This window comes from Sinocyclocheilus anshuiensis, unplaced genomic scaffold, assembly GCF_001515605.1.
Source record: "Sinocyclocheilus anshuiensis isolate Anshui unplaced genomic scaffold, SAMN03320099.WGS_v1.1 scaffold792, whole genome shotgun sequence".
Lineage (NCBI taxonomy): Eukaryota > Metazoa > Chordata > Actinopteri > Cypriniformes > Cyprinidae > Sinocyclocheilus > Sinocyclocheilus anshuiensis.
This window is the reverse complement of record NW_015558618.1, coordinates 999,583-1,023,910: the sequence shown is the minus strand read 5'-3', so window position 1 is coordinate 1,023,910 and position 24,328 is coordinate 999,583. Positions and strand designations below refer to the sequence as shown.

At 43.4% G+C, this 24,328-nt stretch overlaps 3 pseudogenes; 1 reads left to right on the top strand and 2 right to left on the bottom strand.

Annotated features, from left to right (window-relative positions):
* Positions 1 to 1,618: 1,618 nt before the first annotated feature.
* On the bottom strand, positions 1,619 to 4,101 carry LOC107680418 (uncharacterized; annotated as a pseudogene).
* A 60-nt stretch (positions 4,102 to 4,161) lies between these two features.
* LOC107680417 (uncharacterized) lies at positions 4,162 to 7,015 on the bottom strand (annotated as a pseudogene).
* Positions 7,016 to 11,952: 4,937 nt separating this feature from the next.
* LOC107680416 (cadherin-like protein 26) overlaps positions 11,953 to 24,328 on the top strand; it is a 19,639-nt pseudogene continuing 7,263 nt past the window's right edge.

Below are 24,328 nucleotides of genomic sequence, written 5' to 3'. Positions count from 1 at the left end.
ATTGTATTACTCATTTGTTCCAGTGTAGTTATTGATTAGTAAGAATAGTCACAAAATAATTAATCACAACATTTTTCATTGTGACTCTAATGTGTGAAGTTCTTGAAATGCACTACATTTTTGTAGTGCTCAGACATTTGCAGAATCTGTGGAATTCACTTAACAAACTCCAACCATTACCACATGATTGTAAACTCACCTCAGACTGCACATTTAGGCCTATAAAAATGACAGGCAAGCAAGTGTACTTGTGAAAAGTGATAGTAAGTTCCTGAACTGCAGTCTGTTAATGTGATTGCTCTTGGCTGCCACAACCAAAATGACAGTAATGTAGTGACAGGAATGTAGTGCGGTGTCATTCAAGCAAATGTTATTCAAAGACAAACAAAAAAGAAAAGGCTAAAAATATGTAAAATGGTGTTTTGACATTTTATAGTTTATCATATAAAGGGTTGGGCTTACTTTTGAGAGGATTTTTGCATCTTATAAAACATTAAAATTGTGGTATATCAATAGAGTACAGAAATATCAATGAGTATATTAGATAGCAACTTATCTTTTGAAAATCATATTTCCCATGTATTAGACAGCAACTTGTCTTTTGAAAATCATATTTCCCATGTTACAAAAACAGCATTCTTCCATCTTAGAAACATTTCCAAGTTATGTAACATGTTAACTGTTTCTGATGCAGAAAAGCTAGTTCATGCATTCATGACCTCTAGACTGGACTATTGTAATGCGCTGCTAGGTGGTTGTCCTGCATCTTCAATAAACAAGCTACAGGTAGTCCAAAATGCAGTGGCTAGAGTCCTTACCAGGTCAAGAAAATATGATCATATTACCCCAATTTTACAGTCTCTGCTCTGGCTACCTATTAAGTTCTGTATCAGTTACAAAATATTATTACTTACTTATAAGGCCCTTAATGGGTTAGCTCCTGCGTACCTAACTAGTTTTCTACCATGCTACAATCCATCACGCTCCCTAAGGTCGCAAAACTCTAGACTTTTGGTATACCTAGGATGGCAAAATCCACTAAAGGAGGTAAAGCTTTTTCGCATTTGGCTCCCAAACTCTGGAATAGCCTTCCTGATAACGTTCGGGGTTCAGACACACTCTCTCTGTTTAAATCTAGATTAAAGACACATCTCTCTGGCCAAGCATTTAAATAATGTTATATCAGATTAAATGCACAGTATTATTCTTTAGCTTGGGTTAAACAAATCATTTTTGCTTGGTTGGAACAGCAGCTACACTAATTATGTCTCTATTTGTTTCTCTGTTTTTGCCATGGGATTGACATCCCGTGATAACTAGGATTTACACAATCTTCAGTCTGGATCCAGAACACCTGTAAAGAGATGATGCCAACCCTTCGGAGGACCTCAGATGATGCCAACCCTGAAACAACATACAGAACTGCCAAATATTGCTATAAGTTTGATTGTATCAGTGGTAACATACATCTTTGGATGCTTCTCCTTCAGTCATTTTGCAATGACTGGAGCCTTTAGCCAGGAGGTTGTGTCATCAGATGGTTACCAACGATCCTGAAGTGTTTCGACCCTTAACCATCACACTCTCCTGTTGGCGGGTCAGCAGTGGTGGCCAGCCACTACTCACTCCCTCCTGGCTGCCAGCTCAACTCCTTCCTCATGCTCCAAATCCAACAGGAGGCTCTCTCTGCTGCCTCCCCCAGTCTTCGCACTGCCTTCTTTCTCTCAGCCCCCCTCAGTCCAACGTCTATTATCAGCTTCCAGGCTGACTGGGCAGGGAAGCCCCTGCATCCCACCTCGACTGGGTACAACCATGTCTGCCAGCCTTTGTCCCTGCAGTCCTGCACCAGGTTTTCATAGCGTTTAGACTTCCTTTCAAATGCCTCCTCCCACCCCTCTTCCCATGGCACTGTAAGCTCCACTAGGATGATCTTTTTGCCTTCTGTGGAGAAAAGGACTGCATCGGGTCTTAAGGTAGTATGGACGACATCTGGGAACTGAAGCCTTATCTTCAAGTCTACCCTAAGCTCCCATGCTTGGGCAGACTGCAGGAGGCTAACCCTGGACTTATTGGGCCCTGGTGGCTTTGTCCCCTCCTTGACAAATGTTATACCAGGTGGCGGCTTGCTCTTATGTTGCCATTTCCTGGTCCTCTCCTGCTCTAGGATGTCAGCTAGCACAGTCAGTACTTTGTCATGGTGCCATCTGTATCTGCCCTGGAAAAGCGCGGTCTTGCATCCTGACAAGATGTGTGCCATCGTTCCCTTTTGCCCGCAGAGCTTGCATATTGGGTCGTCCCTCATCCCCCATCTGTGTAGATTCACAGGGGTTGGAAGGGTGTCATAGACGGCCCTAAGCAAGCAGGAGATCCAATATGGCTGGAGCCTCCAAAGGTCAGCCCATGTCACCTTCCTCTTGGGAAGATCCCACCTTGTCCAGGCTCCCTGGGATCCTAGCCCCGCAACCTTTGCCTTCCTCCGCTCTTCTTCTAGGCCCCTTACTTCAGCCTGGACCATGGCTCTCCTCTCCACAGGATTGGCTTTCTCCCACTCTTGGAAGTGGGTCATTCCCAGGCCTTGCCTTGCTGCTCCGATGATGTCTTTGAGCTTTAAGTTTCCTTCTGCTAGGGCCAGAGATGCTGAGGCCTCCCACTTTCTTCCTAACCTGGTTTTTATACCAGCTTCTCTGACCTTGCTCTCTCTTGAGTCCTGGAAGGTCATGGCCACCCTGCACTTTGCTACTTGGAACTCCTCAACCAGGGAAGAGAGGGGTAGTTGTAATTGCCCAGATCTGATGTACAGCCCAACTGATGTGAAGCCTGGAGGGATGCCCAGCCACCTTCTGAGGTGTGAGTTGATCTTATGTTCCACTCCTTCCACTGCTGTAAGTGGGACCTCATACACTGTCATCAGCCACATCAGACTGGGGAGCAGGCCATGTTGATAAAGCCATGCTTTAAACTTCCCTGGGAGTCCTGATTGATCAATTTTCTTCAGCCAACCCTCTGCTTGCTTCTCAGTGCTACGGACATTGTTGTGGTCCCTTAATGACTCATTGTACCACTTTCCCAGATACTTGATGGGATTGTCCTTGATGGAAGGGATGATCTCGCCTTGTATGACAAGATTGTACTTGAAGGAGATGTTACCCTTCCTGATGACCAAGCTCCTTGATTTTCTTGGCTTAAAAGTCATTCTGGACCATTTTGCCGCCTCATAAAGCTTTGTTAGAACCCACCTAGCCTGTACATGGGATGATGTTGTGATTGTAAGGTCATCCATATAACCCCTGATAGCTGGTTGCTGGATCCCTGAGTCCATGATTGGGCCTCTGGTTTCCTTTTCTCCTGCTTTGATGATGAGGTTCATGCCCATGATGAACAGGGTGGGGGAGACTGTACATCCTGTGACAATCCCTCTCTCTCGAGGTGCTGCCACTGTGTGATGTAGTCCTTCATTTTAAAACGGAGCTTGATTCCATCCAGGTAGCTGCTGATCATAACCTTGAGGTGATTTGGGATGTGGTAGTACTTCAGAGCTGTCCTGATTAGATCGTGGGGGATAGACCCATAGGCATTAGCCAAGTCCAGCCAGATAACTGTCAGGTCACCTTTCTTCGCCCTGGCCTCATGTATCATCTGGCTTAGGACTCCTGTGTGTTCCAGGCATCCCGCAAATCCTGCGATCCCACACTATTGGATTGAGGTGTTAACATATCCATTCTCGATCATGTACGTGGACATCCTCTTTGCCAGCACTGAGAAGAAGATTTTGCATTCAGCACTGAGTAGGGAGATGGTCCTAAATTGGCTTATGCTCGCTGAGGCTTCCTCTTTGGGGACAAAGCATCCTTCTGCCTTCTGCCAGCTTGGTGGAACGGTGCCTTTCTTCCAGATCCTCTGGAGCAGCTTCCACAACCGCCGGAGAATCTGTAGGCCCGGTACGGCTCGGCACGGTTTGCGTTTACATTGCAGTTCAGTACCGCTTTAGAGTGGGCGGGATTATTCAGAATCAGAATCAGAATCAGAAGAGCTTTATTACCAAGTATGTTTACACACACAAGGGGGAAGCCCCTGCATCCCACCTCGACTGGGTACAACCATGTCTGCCAGCCTTTGTCCCTGCAGTCCTGCACCAGGTCTTTATAGCGTTCAGACTTCCTTTCAAATGCCTCCTCCCACCCCTCTTCCCATGGCACTGTAAGGATGATCTGGATGATCTTTTTGCCTTCTGTGGAGAAAAGGACTGCATCGGGTCTTAAGGTAGTATGGAGGAACTGAAGGCAGGAGGCTAACCCTGGATTTATTGGGCCCTGGTGGCTTTGTCCCCTCCTTGACAAATGTTATACCAGATGGCAGCTTGCTCTTATGTTGCCATTTCCTGGTCCTCTCCTGCTCTAGGATGTCAGCTAGCACAGTCAGTACTTTGTCATGGTGCCATCTGTATCTGCCCTGGAAAAGCGCGGTCTTGCATCCTGACAAGATGTGTGCCATCGTTCCCTTTTGCCCGCAGAGCTTGCATATTGGGTCGTCCCTCATCCCCCATCTGTGTAGATTCACAGGGGTTGGAAGGGTGTCATAGACGGCCCTAAGCAAGCAGGAGATCCAATATGGCTGGAGCCTCCAAAGGTCAGCCCATGTCACCTTCCTCTTGGGAAGATCCCACCTTGTCCAGGCTCCCTGGGATCCTAGCCCCGCAACCTTTGCCTTCCTCCGCTTAGGCCCCTGGCCCCTTACTTCAGCCTGGACCATGGCTCTCCTCTCCACAGGATTTGCTTTCCCCCACTCTTGGAAGTGGGTCATTCCCAGGCCTTGCCTTGCTGCTCCGATGATGTCTTTGAGCTTTAAGTTTCCTTCTGCTAGGGCCAGAGATGCTGAGGCCTCCCACTTTCTTCCTAACCTGGTTTTTATACCAGCTTCTCTGACCTTGCTCTCTCTTGAGTCCTGGAAGGTCATGGCCACCCTGCACTTTGCTACTTGGAACTCCTCAACCAGGGAAGAGAGGGGTAGTTGTAATTGCCCAGATCTGATGTACAGCCCAACTGATGTGAAGCCTGGAGGGATGCCCAGCCACCTTCTGAGGTGTGAGTTGATCTTATGTTCCACTCCTTCCACTGCTGTAAGTGGGACCTCATACACTGTCATCAGCCACATCAGACTGGGGAGCAGGCCATGTTGATAAAGCCATGCTTTAAACTTCCCTGGGAGTCCTGATTGATCAATTTTCTTCAGCCAACCCTCTGCTTGCTTCTCAGTGCTACGGACATTGTTGTGGTCCCTTAATGACTCATTGTACCACTTTCCCAGATACTTGATGGGATTGTCCTTGATGGAAGGGATGATCTCGCCTTGTATGACCAGATTGTACTTGAAGGAGATGTTACCCTTCCTGATGACCAAGCTCCTTGATTTTCTTGGCTTAAAAGTCATTCTGGCCCATTTTGCCGCCTCATCAAGGTTTGTTAGAACCCACCTAGCCTATACATGGGATGATGTTGTGATTATAAGGTCATCCATATAACCCCTGATAGCTGGTTGCTGGATCCCTGAGTCCATGATTGGGCCTCTGGTTTCCTTTTCTCCTGCTTTGATGATGAGGTTCATGCCCATGATGAACAGGGTGGGGGAGACTGTACATCCTGTGACAATCCCTCTCTCTCGAGGTGCTGCCACTGTGTGATGTAGTCCTTCATTTTAAAACGGAGCTTGATTCCATCCAGGTAGCTGCTGATCATAACCTTGAGGTGATTTGGGATGTGGTAGTACTTCAGAGCTGTCCTGATTAGATCGTGGGGGATAGACCCATAGGCATTAGCCAAGTCCAGCCAGATAACTGTCAGGTCACCTTTCTTCGCCCTGGCCTCATGTATCATCTGGCTTAGGACTCCTGTGTGTTCCAGGCATCCCGCAAATCCTGCGATCCCACACTATTGGATTGAGGTGTTAACATATCCATTCTCGATCATGTACGTGGACATCCTCTTTGCCAGCACTGAGAAGAAGATTTTGCATTCAGCACTGAGTAGGGAGATGGTCCTAAATTGGCTTATGCTCGCTGAGGCTTCCTCTTTGGGGACAAAGCATCCTTCTGCCTTCTGCCAGCTTGGTGGAACGGTGCCTTTCTTCCAGATCCTCTGGAGCAGCTTCCACAACCGCCGGAGAATCTGTAGGCCCGGTACGGCTCGGCACGGTTTGCGTTTACATTGCAGTTCAGTACCGCTTTAGAGTGGGCGGGATTATTCAGAATCAGAATCAGAATCAGAAGAGCTTTATTACCAACATGTCGTTATAGTTGCGCCGCCTCTACTACCACGACTCCTAAAAAAAACTTTTTCATTCCGTGTCGCTCCATCAAGCTCTCGCTGGATCCACTCCTCTGCTATCAATGAGAGGAACGTCTGTTCTTCCGCAACAGACAACAAAACTTTTTGGTTGTTAAAAAAAGGTGCACTCATTCAAAACAGTTGCATTCGATCCTTTGCTGGCTGTGCTGATTTAAATCTAGCGGTTCTTTTGTGAGGGTATTCACTTTCCGCTCAGCTGTGCCCGCTGACGTGACTTCAAGGATTCTGTTCATGTCCTCATCGAAGCTGGCCCACTCCTTGATATCTGACATCTTTGGCCACCTAATCCTCTCCTTCATGGGTTCAGGCTGTGGTATGGCGTATGTGGAAATGCTCCCTTGGGGTGTAGGTGACTGAGGTGCTGAGAAATCTCCAGCGCTGTGGGGTGCTTCCTGGCTGGAGGTTTCCTGCGTCTCACCAGATTCTAGATCTGCGAGCTGCACCTGTGTCTCCTCCCTCCCACACTTAGTCTTGGCCTGGTGTATTTTGAGGCCCCTTAAGTTCTTGCAGATCTTAACGCAGGAGCACTTTACCTCTGGTGCCTTCCCAGTTATGGGGGCTTGCGTGAGCCTCCTGTGTGTCCTTGTTCCTGGCCTGGCCGTAACCGTTGAATCCGTCCTTTTGAGTCTCTTATTCCCCCCCCCCTCTCGGGAGACTCTGGGGGTATTGCTCATGTGTGGCTTCTGTAGGTTGCTTGGTGGCCTCTTGCGAGTGCTGTGTATGGGGTTGCTGGCCCAATACACCCATGCCAGTCTTTCCTGGAGGTCATCTGTTTCTCCAGCGTCACCATTCTTTCTCGGTTGTCATCCAGACTTTCCTGGAAGTCTCTGGGTGTCCAGAGGTTCAGTTGTAACATACATATTTGAATGCTTCTCCTTCAGTCATTTTGCAATGACTGGAGCCTTTAGCCAGGAGGTTGGGTCATCAGATTGTTATCGATATATCCAATATAATATATATATCAATATACCAATATATCATATAATAATTGCTGTTAATAGTGTTCATAGTCTGTTTGATTGTCTTTAATTGATTTTTTCGTACATTTCTGCCATATGTACATTAACCGACAGTCACCAATGATAAGCTACTACTAAATATTGTAGAAACTTAATTTGCTGTAAAGTTGCTTTGCAACGATTTGTATCGTGAAAGGCGCTAAAAATAGAAATAAATAGAAATAGAAATATAAGTAGAACCTTAAATGTGTGAGTTTAGGGCAATATACAACCCTTTTGTCCAAGCTACAAAATGTCATTTGCATCCATGTTTGGTTTCACAAATTGGCCCTGAACAGGCTTGACATCAGTAAACACAGCATGCATGTTGACTTCAGAATACTTGGAATACAGTGCAAAAGTTGTATAGGCTTTTCATTGATGCTTTTTTTTTAAACTGACAGGTACGGTCAGTATTTGGTGCTTTATTTATTTATTTATTTTTTTTGTGAATTATTCTTATTGAAGCGAAATAAATGTGGTTTCCTCTCTGGATGGTAATGCAGATGTTTCAGGTGTGGTCACAGTTATGTGTGACCTATGAACTGGTCATTGACTGACACCTGGTTGGGCTTGAGTGACTGCTTCTGCAGTTCATACACTACAATTTGGATTTGGATGTAATCTGAATCCATGTTGATGGCTAACAATGGATAAATGTACTACAAAAATCTCCAGTAAAAATATCTGAAATCCTTAAATAAAATTACTTTGCTTTGTTTTTTTTTGTATTTGTTTTTACAGTAATTTATTCTTCTTAACTGTCAGGGTTCTGTCACTTTGGTCTAGTTTATTCATGGTTTTGTGACAGAGCCCTGACACTCCCGCCATGTCTTGTTTTCATGGGAGCGTGCGGCTTCGAGTGTTCTCGTGCCGTGCGCTCTCTTGTCTGTGTGCCCTGTTTCCTTGTTTCATGTTGGAGCGTGGTGTTTGGATCCCGGCGCTTATGTCTTGTTCTAGTTTCGGTTTTATGTCGTGGTTCGGACACTCGCGCTCCATGTTCTGTCTTGCTGTGGAGCGTGCGGTCTCGAGATCACTCGGGCCATACGCTCTTCTGTCCGTGTGTGTTGTGTTCAGTTTAGCACGTGGTTCGTTATCGGCCGCATGCTTTCATGTTATGTTTTGTCTCGTGCTGTGTAGCGCACTGCTTGTGTTTTCATGGGCTGTGTGCTTTCATGTTGTCATGTTTTGTGTGAACACAAGCCTTAGGAGTTCTCATGAGCTGCGTGTTCGGGTCTTGTCTTGTACATGGCTGGTGATTTGTTTTGCTGGCCATGTGCTTGTGCTTTTGTTTTGTGTGAGCACATGGCTTTTCTTGTTTGTTTCTGCGTGCCATGTGCGCTCATGTGTATTGTCTAACCCCACCTACCTTGTTACCTGATTATTGGTTTATTTTCCCCTCCTGTCATCCCTTATTACCCTCCTTGGTTTTGCTCCCTATTTATTGTCCTTGTGTTTGCAGTCTTGTGCCAGTTGTTGTCGAATGTTCTCGTGTCAACCCTGGTTGTGTCCTGCCCTGCCTTGTCCTGTCCTGTCCAGCCTTGCTAATGCCAGCCTGTTTTCCCCCCACGGGGTGGTTTTTGTTGTTGTTTTGTTTTATTTTATTATTAATAAAGAGCCCATTCTCCGCACCATTGAGTCCTCACATCCCTACATCCCCAACCCTAACAGAACGAACTGGCCAATAGATGACTCCGCAGAAATATGGGCATCTTCCTGTTCCCATCTCCCTGCCCTTCCACTCATCAGATGGCTGTTCAACGCTGGAGGCTCCTTTCTCTTCGGCAAGGGAAAGCCAGTGTGAAGGAATTTACTTACCAGTTCCTGTTTGCAGCGGAGGGACTAAACATCAGTGACACAGAGCTCAAGGATATCTTTAACAACAACCTTAGTGAGCCCGTCTGTGCCTGAGAGATGGGAATGCTGGGGATATTGTCTTTCTGGCAGTTTGTGGGCTATGTCTACCACCGTGGAGAAGAGGGTGGCCTTCCTCCACTTGGCCCTCCTCCCTTTCCCCTCACAGACTGCCTAGTTCCCAGTCCTCCAATGACCCGTCAATGGAGAAGGAGGCAGAACGGGTTCGCCTCTTCTGCCCCCATTCCCGAAGAAGAGGATGCTGCAGCGCCCCCAGAGGTGGCCGAAGTTGCTGTAGCGCCCCAAGAGATGGGCAAAGACAATGCAGTGCCACCTGAGGCAGCTGAAGATGCTGTAGTGTCCCCAGAGGTGGTACGTTCCATGCCACCCCCTCGCAAGTGCAGGAGATGGAGGGCTCTTGTCGCTTCCCCTAATCTGGTGTTTCTGGAGGACCTGACTCCAGTCGTCCAAAGTCCAGTGATTCCAGAGTACCCGACTTCGGTGGTTCCAGAGACCCCAAGTGTGGTAGTCCCAGAGCTTCCTGTTATGGCCATGAAGGCTGTCCCTGAACAGTCCACTTTTCCTGTCTGTCCTGTTGCAGTTGAAGAGGCTGCCCTCTCCTTGTACGTTGCCACTGTTATGTGTGTCTGGGAACACACTTCTCAGCTGGCTTCCACCAGTCCTGTTGATGCTCCAGAGTCCATTACAGAGCCCGTTCCTGGCCCGGAGATTGTTTCAGAGCCACCCATTTTCCCAGTCACTCCTGCTATGGCCAAGAGGGCTGTCTTCACCTTCTATGTATTGGCCATGCTGCGCGACTGGAAGATGCACACGTCTTCTTCTGACCACAGACCAGTCTGCCAGCCAAAACCTGCTGCTGACACGGAGGCAGTCCCTGTGCAGTATGTTTTCCCAGTCATGACCACAGAGGCCGTCCCAGAGTCTGATCCAGCCCTGAGGCCTCCAGAGTTCATTTCTAAGCCCTGGAACTACTTCAAAAGGACTCTTGTCCCCTTCCTGAAGGCTGGCCAGACCCACGCCCACTACATTGGCAAAGACGCCCTTGGGGCTGTCACCTTAATGGTATTCCCCTTCCTCACCCTGATTCCAGTCCTGTCAGAGTCTGATCTGTCCATCCCGCTCAAGCATCCTGTTCTACCAGCCCTGCCCTTACCATTTGCCAGGGTTCCTGTTTGGCCGGAGCCTCCCTGGTCCGTCCCTCCGGCTCTGCCCTGGTGTCCTGCCAGGACTCCTGAACTGTCTAAGCCTCCCTGGCTCAACCCTCCCGCCCCTCCCTGGTCCCTTCTAATGATTTTCTGGGCTGTCCTGCTGGCATTGGCTAGACTCCCCTCCCTCCCCTCTTTGTCTCTGTGTTTTGATTTTTCTGTCTTGTGTTGTCATGTTTGTGCTGGTCTGTTGTGTCATATTCCTGTCTTGTTTTTGGTGTTCCTCTTTAGGGACGCCAGAGTGATCTCGAGCCGTGCGCTCTTGTCTGCGTGCCCTGTTTCCTTGTTTCATGTTGGAGCATGGTGTTTGGATCCCGGCACTCATGTCTTGTTCTAGTTTCGGTTTCGTGTCGGGGTTCGGACACTCGCGCTCCATGTTCTGTCTTGCTGTGGAGCGTGCGGTCTCGAGATTGCTCGGGCCATACGCTCTTCTGTCCACGTTTGTTGTGTTCTGTTTAGCATGTGGTTCATTATCGGCCGCATGCTTTCATGGTATGTTTTGTCTCGTGCTGTGTAGCACACAGCTTGTATTTTCCCAGGCTGTGTGCTTTCATGTTTTGAGTGAACACACGGCTTATGAGTTCTCATCAGCTGCGTGTTCGGGTCTTGTCTTGCACATGGCTGGTGATTTGTTTTGCTGGCCATGTGCTTGTGTTTTGTGTGAGCACATGGCTTTTCTTGTTTGTTTCTGTGTGCCATGTGCTCTCATGTCTATTGTCTAACCCCGCCTACCTTGTTACCTGATTATTGGTTTATTTTCCCCACCTGTCATCCCTTATTACACTCCTTGGTTTTGCTCCCTATTTATTGTCCTTGTGTTTGCAGTCTTGTGCCAGTTCGTCGTCGAATGTTCTCGTGTCAACCCTGGTTGTGTCCTGCCTTGCCTTGTCCTGTCCTGTCCTGTCCTGTCCTGTCCTGTCCTGTCCAGCCTTGCAAATGCCAGCCTGTTTTTTCGCCACGGTGTAGTTTTTGTTGTTTTATTTTATTTTATTATTAATAAAGAGCCCATTCTCTGCACCATTGAGTCCTCGCATCCCTACATCCCCAACCCTGACATTAACCTGCCGTCATTTTTGACTTTTGACAACATTTTGTGAGATGAAATAAAAATAAATGAAAGGTATTCTTTTAAGGTATATCTTCTGAAAATGTTATTTTACACAATCGTAAGTCTTATATCAGTTTTTAAAAAAATTATAATGTAAGAATGTTTAGATATTTCTACTGGAAAACAACTGATTAAAAATACAGTTTTTTTTTGTTGTGGTATAACTCTCCTTTTATCTCTCTCTCTCCCCCTATAGAAACATGTGTAATCTCTCTCTCTCTCTCTATAATGTCTTCATGTGTACACTGCATACTGGTAACTATATAACTAATACTGCCCCAGGGTGTAGTTACCTGTGTTTCTGCACTACACAGGTATGATTGTGTTCTCAGTCCAAGGCAGAAGCAGATCTGAGTGTGAGAGTTCATGAGATTCCAGTTAATGCTTTCTACCTCATATTATGAACTGAAATTATTACGGCTACAATGATGTTCATCTACTTGGTGCTTACGGTAAGTACAGTTTGTACTGTTGTCACAGTTATTCAATAGGTTAATTCAAGATTCAGTGAAATCTTAAATCAAAATGTCTTTTTATTTTGTTGCTTGTTTGGTGTAAGTTACTTTTTACATTGTTTTGCAAAGGAAAGTAATAGTAAAAATGCGCTATTGTTACCTTGAGAAGTAATTTCTACCTTAACAGTACCCAATTCAGTCATATTGAATATTTTTGGAAATTTTAAAAATAAATACAATTAAAATCTAACTAAATTTAATTAAAACCATTGATTCATTGTCAGTTTCTCTGTAATTGTTTTGATATTGTGATTGTTGGGACTTCGATCTTAATCAGTATTCTGTGCAGTAAAGATATAATTAATAGAATAATATAATTATTATTAATAATAGAAGAATGCTCTAATTATTATTATTAGACATTTAATGGAAGTCTGTGCTTTTATGTGTGTATTCCTGTAACATGAGTGCCCATAGAGTTCTTTTTCTGGGGGTCTTTTTGAGAAAAACCGTAACAAGGAGAGTCTAGTATATAGCCTTTCCCAAACCAGTTTCACAACTTTGAATTCGGTAAACATACAGTGCAAGTTCAAAAAGTAGGCAAAAAAGAAGAAGTGTCCTTTGACCATGCTTTTATGACAGAAATAGCTAAAAATGATCTGAATGTTAATGATTGAATGGCATTTTCAATTGTAAAACAAAGCTGTTGCATTATGTTCACATCATTTAGGTGATGTGATTTTGAAAAATTTATTTTAGCTATAGGTTTTTTCTGCTCTTAATTTATGTAAAATGTTTAAAGCCATACCGTAAATAACACACACTGTTTCTGTTAAAAGGGAACTATCTGTCTGTGCAGCACAGAGCCTCTCAGACGCCATAAAAGATCCTGGATTATAGACTCGTTTCACATTGTGGAGGAACACCCGGGTCCTTTCCCTTATGATCTGGGCCAGGTAAATATCATTTCTCTAAAATAATGTTCTGCATATTGGTATTAAATAAAAGCAAATTGATTGGGGTGGTATCAGGGCCGTAGCTGGGGTTTGCGGGGCCCCAGTGCAAGTTGTACCTGTGGGCCCTATTTGAAATTGTGTAAATAGCACAAATATATAAATTGGGGCTGGTAATTTAACGCATTAATTAACTAGGCGTGGTCACTTTAAGAGACGATACATCCAATATAATGATACACATCTGATTTCTTTCTCAACATTTTACTTTACACTTAAGACATAATCAACAGTTTTTCGAGGATACTCACCAAGACGGGTATTTCTAAATAATTTTGTATGTATTTGTCCATTCAAGCGCAAGAAGAGGCAAAACTCAAGTCAGTGTTCAAGGGCTGTGAGACACCCTGTCACGCCTTCTCTCTGTGCGCGCGGGTGCTGAATTAAGCTTTTCGCATCTTTTTGTGCTTGCATGTTTAAACTGTGAAGGTGTATTTGTTCGTTCAAGCGCAAGAAGACTCAATTCGGTGTTTGCCCGCTGTCTGAGACACGGCTTTCTGTGTGCGCACCGACCACAATGCGCGAGTACTCAGATTAGTTCTTTCGCGTCTTGTGCATGAATGATTTAAAATCGCTTGAATGCTTAATTTGGCAAGGACACACAGCAGTGGTCCGTCAACTGTCCTGAACGTCTTTTATGCTGGCATTGGGCAGTCAGTTGAATTCTTCGGGGCAGTCGGTTGAATTCTTCGGGGCCCCCCCCTCACAATCCTGGGTGGTATATTATTTTGGTTAAAGATCTGGGCTGGCTACTGCCTTGGTTGGGCAAAATTCTCAATTTGGCCTCCTTTCAAATTCATGTGTGTGAATTTGAATTAAATTTGCCCGAAAACAATTCAAAGGATGTTGAATTAGAATTTGAATTGGAATAACAGGAAGACATATACATGTTTAAAAGTTTGGGGTTGTTAGAATTTTTCTTTTCTTTTCTTTTTTCCTTTCCTTTCCTTTATTTTTGTATTTTCTTTCTTTATCAAAAGTAAGAGTAAAGACTTTTACATCGTTACAAAACATTTCTGTTTCATGTAAAAAAAAAAAAGTAAATTAAATTTAAATTACATTTAAATTAAATAAATTAAATATTTTGAACTTTTCATTCATAAAATAATTTTAAAAAGATCATGTGACACTGAAACTTGAAATAATGATGAAAAATCAGCTCTTAAATTAAATTGATTGCATTTTAAATTAAATGTAATTAAAATGTATTACAATTTTTATTATAATTTAATTAATGTTGTATTTTAAAATATATTAAAATAGAAACTTTAAAAATTTATATTGTAATATTTCACAATATTACTGTTTTTATTGTATTTTTGATCAAATAATGCAGGACAGTATGCTTGAAATTTATTATGAAAAACTACATGAAATTCCTTGCTTAAAAAGTATCAGTTAAATGGCAAATTAGTAAGTAGTTATCCTTACTGCAACAAGGTGACAATGTTATAAAATTGCCTTCAAGAACATTTCTTCCCCCAAATTCTAGATTAAACTGGACCGTAGCTATTTAGTGGAGTTCATGCTAAAAGGTAAAGGTGTGGATGAAGACCCAATGGGTGTCCTGTCAATCGATCCAAAAACAGGATTCATTAAAGTCCACCGGAAAGTCGACTATGAGCAGTACAGCGTTCTGATGGTAAGTGGAATCAGATTTTTCATTAGATGGTAATATGAAGGGCATACGTTTGAAATTAATTTAATCATCCCTTCAAAGCTGACTTTTCAAGCAAGAAATAAGTCCAACTTGGCCATAGATACACAACTAGGCTTGGAGGTCAACATACTGGACATCAACGACAACCCGCCGGTATTCCAGAGGAAGGTTTATGATGTCACTATAAAAGAAGCAGCAAAACAAGGTTAGTATCAATGCCGAACAGTTGAAGGAACACAAATATATTTTGCTTTTATGAATAAGCTTTTATTTATAAGGTCTTAAAATATGAATTAGTAAATACTATGGCTGTGGCAAATATGTGATCTCTTTACTTCACTGAGATTTTAAAGGCATAAGTTTATTTTCATACTCACATTTATTTAATTGCAAACCCTTATTACTTACTTTCTTCTGTGGAATTTTTTTTTTTTTTTAAGTACTGGTTGCTTTTATTCCATACAATTACAAAAAATGGAGATTTCAAAATTGAAACAAAAGTTAAAAAATGAGCACCGTGAAAGTAATGTTAAGGTTGTCTATATGACTTGTTTTATATATTTCAAGATTTTTAGTGCCATATCAAGCTTTGTGTGACAAAAATATATACATTATTATTATTATTATTCATTGAAAATCTTCATATCCCTAAGATAAGTAAGTGTCTGATTTATGAAGTAATTTTTCAAGTCAGATCTTTTCAATGAATTGCTGAATATGAAAAACATTGAGTGATTCATACTGCTTCCATTCTCAAGTTCAGATGACAATTTTAATGATTCAGTCAGAGCAGTTAACAGCTTATAAATTTATATTTGTACATTTGATAGATGCTTTTAATATTATATGACTTACAGTTAATGATTTTTTTAACTGTATTCAAAGTAAACATTTAATCAGTTTTCACTAATTTCATTAACTAATAATCAAATCAACCTTAGCTTTGCATGTACTATTGTAATAGTGGAATATTAAAGATAATTTTACCTTCATCATCTTTGTGAGTGTTTTGAGTGCACCTGAGTGTGACAGAAGATCCGACCCAAACAAGAAGTTTAGCGGCGTGTTTTTTCCACGTTTGTTTTTCGAAAGTCTTTTACTTTTTGTTATGGATCACCCCAACTTCCTCCTCCTCCTGCTGGAGCAGGAGGAACTTTCCCTCGAGGACCACACCAGACTATTCCTGGACATTTCCCACCACCTCTTCATCAGTCCTCACCACCACCTCCGCCGTCCCCTGTCAGCCCCTCAGCCCACTATATGTGATGTGGGTTTGCAGCGGGTCTGCCAGTCTCCATCTGCATTGTGGCTGGAACATCCCTTGTCTCCGCCTCCAGCCTCCGAGTCCCAGACTCCGCCTCAGCCCATCGACCCAGCGGCTCCACCTTGGCTCCTAGCTTCCTCCTCTCCGCCGTGGCCCGTCTGTCCACCAGCTCCGCCGGGCTCCCTCGTCCCTCCGGCTCTGCCTTGGTCAGTCGTCAACCCGCCATCACCTCAGGACTCCACTCCTCCGGCTGCTCCTCGTTGATCCGTCCCACCGGTTCCGTTGGGCTCCTCCCTCCAGCTCCACCTTGGTCCTCTGTTGCTCCGGCTCCACCGCGGCCTTCCAGATCCCCGCCTGTGCCTCGGTCGCCTGTGCCATCTGCTTCGCCTTGGCCCTCCGGATCCTCCCCGTCGCCCTGGCTTGTCGGCTCTCAGTCTCCGCCCTCGGGCTCCTCTCCCACCTGCTCCGCCACTGTCGGGTGGCCCCCTGAAGTCATCAGCCATTCCTCCACCATGGCTCCTCCCTCCATCGGCTCCACCATGGGCCGTCATGTTGGCTGCGGTCTGAGTCCCCCCTGGCTCCTCCTGCTCCAAGTCCCTACTGTCTCCATCCTGGCTCCTCCCTCTGTCTGATCCGCCATGGTTCCTCCTGATTCCTCCGTGGCTCCTCCCTCCGTCATCGCCACCCTATTCATCCGCCTGCCTTCCTGCCCTTCCCCATCCCCTGTTACCATCCCAACTCCGCCACTTTGTCCTCCTCCTAAGTCCCCTCCGTCCCTCCTTTGTTGTTTTTGTTACAGCGCGAAGTCGTGCCTGGCCGGAGGGGGAGTACTGTCACGATCATGGACTTTTAGTTTGTTGTCTTTCCTCTTGTTTTCCTGTTTTGACCTAGTTTTCCCTCGTGTCTGATTAGTTCATTCTGTTCACCTGTGTCTAGTTTATTATCTTAATTTGCCTGTGTATTTAAGTTCCTGTTTGTTTGTCAGTTCTCGTCTATGTTTTCAAATGTGCTAAGCCTTCCTCTTGTGGATTTACCTTCTGTGTGGATAATTAAAGATTAATCTTACCTTCATCTTTGTGAGTGTTTTGAGTGCACCTGAGTGTGACAACTATATGTTTGAGGAAGTGCTTTTGCATCATTTTTGAAGCATAATCAGTCCCTATTCAATGTAATTGTATGGAAAAGAGTGACTAGTACAGTATTTAGATTTTCTCATTTTGTTTTCCACCGGTGAAAAAGTCATATCGATTTGGAACAACATGAGGATGAGCAAATAATAGATTTTTATTTCATGATAACCATTCCTTAAAGAAATTAATTAACGTTTTGATATTGTCTTTTTGAAGGTGGTTTTATTGTAGGTGTATTAGCAATTGATAAGGACGCACCAGGAACTCCGAATTCCACAATTGACTACAAAATTACTTCTCTCACTCCAACAACTAAAATTGTGGAATTCTACATGCAAGAAAGTGGTGCAATATCTTTTAAAGTATGCTTTGATTATGAGGTAAAAAGCCCAATTAAGGCATAATTCGCAAGTATAGAAATGATTAGTCAATGCATATATTTATAATTTGTTGTTACTTGCAAAGTGTATACCATACTGAATGGCCTATAGCATATATGCATGCCTGTGTCATGCTAGGATTGGGATATTGCAGTAACAAGACATGAGCCATCATGTTTGTGCCTGACAGATCCAACAGGCATCACAGTCCAGTTTCAGTGAAACGTGAAAAAAGTATCTTGACATTTGCCAGGTGATTTAATGTTAGCGTGTACATTTTTTTTGAGTATGTATGTGAAGAGTCTAATCAGTTCTCTTTTCAGGTGGCTAATAAATACACTATAACAGTTGAAGCAAAAGACCGTGGAGTTGTAAAGCTGTCAAGCACAGCGACCGTAATTGTCAACCTTCAGGATGGCAACGACCATCTACCGGTTATCACAGGGCAAACGGTTAGAGTAAAAGAGGTTAGTTCACCCCCCTCAAAAAACAATAATTGTCATTTACTCACCCTCATGTTGTTCCAAACCTGTATGAGTTTCTTTCTTTTGTTGAACACAAAAGATCATATTTCGAAGAATGTTGGTAACCAAACAGTTGTTGGTAGACATTGCCTTTTTTTTTCCATACAATGGAAGTCAATGGCTACCAGCAACTCTTTGTTTACGAACACTCTTCCAAAGATCTTCTTTCGTGTTCAAAAAAAAAGAAAGAAACTCATACAGGTTTGGAACAACATGAGGGTGAGTAAAGACAGATTTTTCATTTTTGGGTTAATTATTTTTACATTTTTCCACTCATCCAGGGTTCAGCTAATGTGTTGGAAGGGACAAATGGTACTTCACCTCTCAAAATACATACAGCTGATGCTGACACGCGTCTCACTGCTGCATGGAGGGTCAGGTACTCCATACAAGGGGATAAAGGTGGCCACTTCTCCATCTACACTGATCCAGACACCAATGATGGAATCCTCACATTGGTTAAGGTTTGTTTACACACTCTAGGCAATTCTGTAAATGTCATGCTATGTTCACATCTCATTATAAAGAAAAAATAAATTCAGGGTTATTGAGTCATTTATAGGTCTTTAGTAGAATAAAATGTGGCAAGATGCCCAACAGTTGCCGCATTGGTCATCTTACACTCCCCGCCTTATTTTTCTCTTGACCACAGATTGCACAATCTATCTCGGGATAGATTGTAAAATCTTTATTTTTAGGTTTGGTCTTGGCGGACTAGATCTGCTATGCTGCTACAGAGCAAGTAGAATTGCTTTTGCTAAATACTCGGATCATAAAATTTAAAGGAAACATGCTGCTGCTGCTGTTGCTGCTGCTAGAGAAATGAAGATCCCCCATTGCAGATCTAGGCAGGTCGTGCTGGGAAAGAGGGGGCTAAGATGAGGATACGAATAGCACGCAGACACAGCGTTCATTGAATACGTCCTGCTTGTACAAGTAAACAACAATGAGTATGTGAATCTGATTGGCTGGGAACATTAAATTGAATGAACCAATTAGAACTGGGACCTGAGCAGCATGTTGGTACTAGTGTTATTATGTTTACATTTAATACTTACTGTAATTCATGGGGTTATTATTCAGTAATTTACGCAAGTTAGATGTACATTTCAGATGTCTTTGCTATTCATTAAAATCTACAGACTAATTGGGTGAAATCATTCAGTTTGAAGTGTTGCTATTATGACATATGTTCAGTAAAAATGCCTGTAAGTCATGGAATAAATTTACCTGGTATACTGATACTGTGTGTATGTTTTTTTTTTTTTTTTAATGCAATTCTTTGCCAGCCCTTAGACTTTGAAGTAAAAGCAGAACAAAAACTAACCATCTTTGTAGAGAACGAAGAGTCTTATTTCTCTTGTGAGGTTAAAGAGAGATCTGCAGATGGGCTCTGGACAATCATCACAAATCCACCAAAACCATCCTCTAGGGATATTACCATTACAGTGGAAGATGCCAATGACCCTCCGTTCTTCCTAGATCCAGTAAGAAAAATAATTTTGGAAGAAAATGGTGTTGTTGGAGCTTTTGTGGACAAAGTGACAGCAGTCGATCCTGACACTGGACGTCGCCACAAACTTGAGTACGTGTTCAATCATCAGAATCATTTGGCTCCAAGAACTTTCTGGACAATGAAGCCGTAATTAAAATGTGCCCTGTAGTTGCATTCTATTAATTAAAAAAAAAAACATTTGGCATTTATTTAAAATAAATATAGTACAAACAGTTTTCAAGCAAAATATTTCATAAAGGGAAGTTTGTTCCCTGGTTTTAGATGATACAACAATAGATATATTGATGTCAATGTAATGAACTAACCTGTGGTTACTCTATTAGGGGCCACTGTTTGACAGCTGAAGTTAATTCCTCTTTTAAATATCTAACCTTGAAACCAATTTCTTAAAAGTCACTGAAAAATCATATGCTTGATATTTTGTATCTAATATAATATAACCAGGATACAATGCTTAGAACTGCAGTAATGACACACACAAGACTTAGCAATGAATGCCAAAATGAACCAGGTTTAAGGGTGAGCAGACAGGTTTAAGGAGACAAAAGTGCAAACAATGAGTGCTGATGAGTCCAGGCAAAGGATTATTGGAAATGAAGTCCAAAGACTGAGTGACAGAGGAATGTGATGGAGGAATGTGGTGGTTATCAGATCGTGACAGAGCCAGTATATTTGTTAATAATAAACAATTTATTTCTTCCCCCATCAGGTATTCTATCGAACAGGATCCTGCAGGCTGGTTCAGAGTAGACAAAACAACTGGGGAAATCTTTGTAAAAGAGTCTTTGGACAGAGAGTCAAGTCATGTGACCAATGGGACTTATACAGTCACTGTCCTTGTGACAGAGAAGGGTAATACAACATTTTATGCATTTGGCTTGCAAATAAACTGGTAACAACTACATTCATCCATCCTCCCATGTTCCAAACTGCTTGCCTTATGTAGGGTCTCAGGGATGCTAGAGCCTATTCCAGCATCTTGAGCTATAGAAAGAGACAATACCTACATAGTTTGCTAAAGCTATCACCTCTATAGAAGTATTATTTTTTTTCATTTTTATCATTTAATTGAATGTTTTTTCACACCAGATGACCATCCTCCAATGACAAGCACTGCTACGATTCAGATCTACATTGAAGACAAAAACGACAATGTCCCCATTTTAAAGGAGAGCGTGATTTCTGTCTCAGTCTGATGAAGTGTCACGTGCAGAGATCACAGCCTTTGACCTCGATGGAGATCCGTACAGCGGCCCGTTCAGTTTTGAAATAGTAGGAGATCATAAGGAAGAATGGAGCTTTGACCCCAGTCATGGTAAATAATAGTTCAAATAAAGTGTTTTATATAATGCTATATATAGAATCTTATATAGTCTTCTCAACATTAGATTAGCCTTTTACTAAACTCTGATGCAAAACATAGTCATCAATCACCTTTCATCTTTTTTGCTTTGTCTTTTAGGTAGCACAGTGCATTTGGTGAAGGATAAAAGTGTTCATACCAGTCTGTACACACTGATTGTGAAAATCTCTGATAAACAGGGCAGGTTTGTCCTCCAGAACCTCTCTGTTGCTGTGTGTGATTGTGTGGTTTCACCAAACTGTCTGACGCAGCGTAACACACAGCAAAATGTGGGAAGTGGCATGATAGGAATTTCCATCCTTTCCGCACTGATGATTTTGGGTGAGCACAGGATTCTGTTAAATTCCCTATAAAATGATTTGATAAAGATATTTCCTATCCTGTGTTGTCCTACTATTATTGGGGCAGGAGGATAGTTAAGTAACATATATATTTTTTTAAATATTTCATACATTTCACAAATTAAGTTATTTTGATGTGACCAAATTAAGTAGTTCCCTTTCAGTTGGTCACTCTCGACGTCACGTTGGTGACCGACGAATTGGGATCTCGCTTAGAGAGACCAATCCACTTTGAGTGTAAACTAAACGAGCCAATGCACATTGGCATGTGATGATTGCATCTAACTGCCGCTGATCACAGCATGAGCACAAAAAGGCAGCAAGTGCAACGCATTCCAGATTTTCGCTTCGGAGCCGAGCGATCACATTGTTTTGCTCCTGACTACTCTACTGAGAGAAGAAGACTGAATGAGTTCAGGGCACTCTTTGGAGCTCTTGGTGTTGGCGGTACGGCATTTCCCGTGTCGAGGGGGTTGCACACATCAGACTGCACTACCCCGTTTGTGTTAAAGGTGGCCATCTCCCCTGTGCGCTTCAGCATGCTGAAAAAGCTTTTTTCCCTAAAAGAGCATTTACGGGTGCGTCTTTTTAAAGATGACGTTGCGTCTGGTAAACTCGACTTTGCGTCTTTTTAAAGACGCTGTTGCGTCTGGCAAACTCGATGTTGCATCTTGCTACAGACAACGTATCACCCATGCGTTTCTGGATGTGGTCATTACCTGGTGTCGGATGATGGTCACGTATCTGGGCATTAAGCACACCGAGGTGGCCTTCGTGGATGAGTCATGTTCTTACTGCGGGAAGATGACCATCTCGGAGTTGCGGGCCAAGCTCTGTTACCTCAAAAGGGGCGGAGCGTCGTTGCCTCTGCCTCGATCTAGTTCTCGTCATGGTCAGGTGGGGGCTACTTCAGGCAGTAGCATGGGTGGCCTGAGGGTAACTGTGATAGCAAACCCTCCAGGGAACCAACCCTCGGGGGACCATCGCTCCTCTTGCACTCCGCAACCAGTTGAGCTGCTAAAGGAACGTGTTGGGCCCTCTACAAGGAGCGTACCAGCAGTATCCTTCGTTGCTCCTCCCGACGATCGGATGTTGATCGCTGCATCGGAGGGTGAGCCGGAGCTTTCTGGAGAGGAAGATTCGGCTGCGCTGCTGCCCTCTGGGACTGTAGCAATGCCTGAATCGGATCCGGAAATGACGGCTATGCTTTCCCGGGCTGCCGTGAGGGGTAGGGCTCGAGTGGAAATCTCCACCGTGTCCCGAGCCCTCAAGATTGGATGATTGGTTCTTCGGGGTGGCCTGCGCTGGATCTCAGCACCCCTGCCATTCTTTCCGGAGGTGCATGTGGGGGCTTACCAGGTCGTGGAAGGCAACTTTTTCCACCGGAAACTGACCTGCTAGCTCCTTCTCCCTCACCACTCTCGACATTGGTGCAGCTAGGGGGTATACAGGGGTCCCCCTGGTGGAGTGGTCGGTTGCAATGCAGTTGTGTCCTCATACCGCATGTAGCAAATTAGCTCAAAAGGGAAATAAATTACAGTTAATTATGATTAATTACAATTATTTATATCAGCTGCCAGTAGTAACTGTAGCATAATTAAATTGCCTTCAACCAATCTGTTCGTCCAGCGAACATTCAGTGTAAGTTCATATCAACTCTAGGAAAGGATATTTCCGTGGCCACAGAAAATACTTTTATACAGTATTAATGCATTAGAGCATGTAGTAAGGATCAAAATCGTAAAGGGACATTAATTTGCAAGGCAGAATCAGAAACTCATGTAATTTGTGCACAAGAGTTTTATTAACTAAGCACTAACACAAACTAGTCTAACAAAGAAACAAACAAACAAACAATCCCTCATACATGGGAAAAGGCAAATGAGGCTTGATGGATTAAGCTATCAGTAAAAACCAGAGAATGAAGCTATGAAAAAAGTCAGTTAACCACCTGAGTGAAACCATCAGCGCCGTTTTAGAACGGGGTCTACAGCTTATACTAAACCTCTGTTTTGGTTAGTTAAATGTATGATACTTGCTTTGCCTTGGCTTGGAACGAGCGTACGGATGCAGTCTCGGATGAAAGCTTGATGGTTTGGAGGTTCGTTGGTCTAGGAGTCGCGATCACCTTCTTCCGGGTTTGAAGAGTGATGAACTCCAAAGATGTTCTGACTCGATGGTGATTGGGAGTTTCTTCGCAGTGGAAAGTGAAAAAGAGCTAAGAGAGACATCAGCTGATTAATGTAAAGTCAAGGCCGAAGCCTGGCAGGAATTTAGGGGTTGCAGAAGCATTCTAGCTCACATCCTCATCTTCTCAGTGTCTAACAGAACCGCAGACTGACTAAGGCGGGTCACTGATGTGAGAGCTTTATCTCCTATTGAGCTCACACCTCCTGGAGGTCACAGAGCCAATGGTGGCTTTCACTTTTGGAGGGAAAGTTTACAACTCTTTGTCTTCAAGCATGGTATTTTGCATATGTAATTCAATTGGGTGTTGATGCACAAACTAGTAAAGATTCTTAGAACATTAATATATTGCCTATGTACCAACATATAATATACACTCTCGTTTAGATCATCAGAAGACGAATTCATAGATACTAAACATGGTAAGATTACATATAGGTAAGATTACATGAACGAGTGGTTCTATCATAAGCATGCATAAAACAGTATACAATACAAAAGACAATATACAAGAACAGTAATGGTATTCACAATGTCCTGAGGAGATGTATGTTCATTCACAGAAAGGTTTTTCTATGATTTAGTTAGAGAAGAGTCCATTTTATGGGCATTGTGTGTCTTTCCTAAAGGTAAATGAATGGTGAGTTTCTCTGCCCGCATTCCTTTGGGCAATAAAACCAGTGATAGCAGCATTGGTTGCCATGGAACCAGAGGCCTGTTCTGCCTTTCTAAGGTGTTAGATGCATTTCGGGGGAAGGGTTCATAGACCCTCATAGTTGGTTTGATGACTGAGGGGTGTTACAGAGTATTTGTTAAATATAACTAAAGAAATTCTGTGTCTGATTGGTCCAGACGCTACAGGACATAGTAGTATACATAAAGTATGATGTAAAGTTCACTTAAAGGGGTCATATGATGCGATTTAAATTTGTCCTTTCTCTTTGGAGTGTTACAAGCTCTTGGTGCAT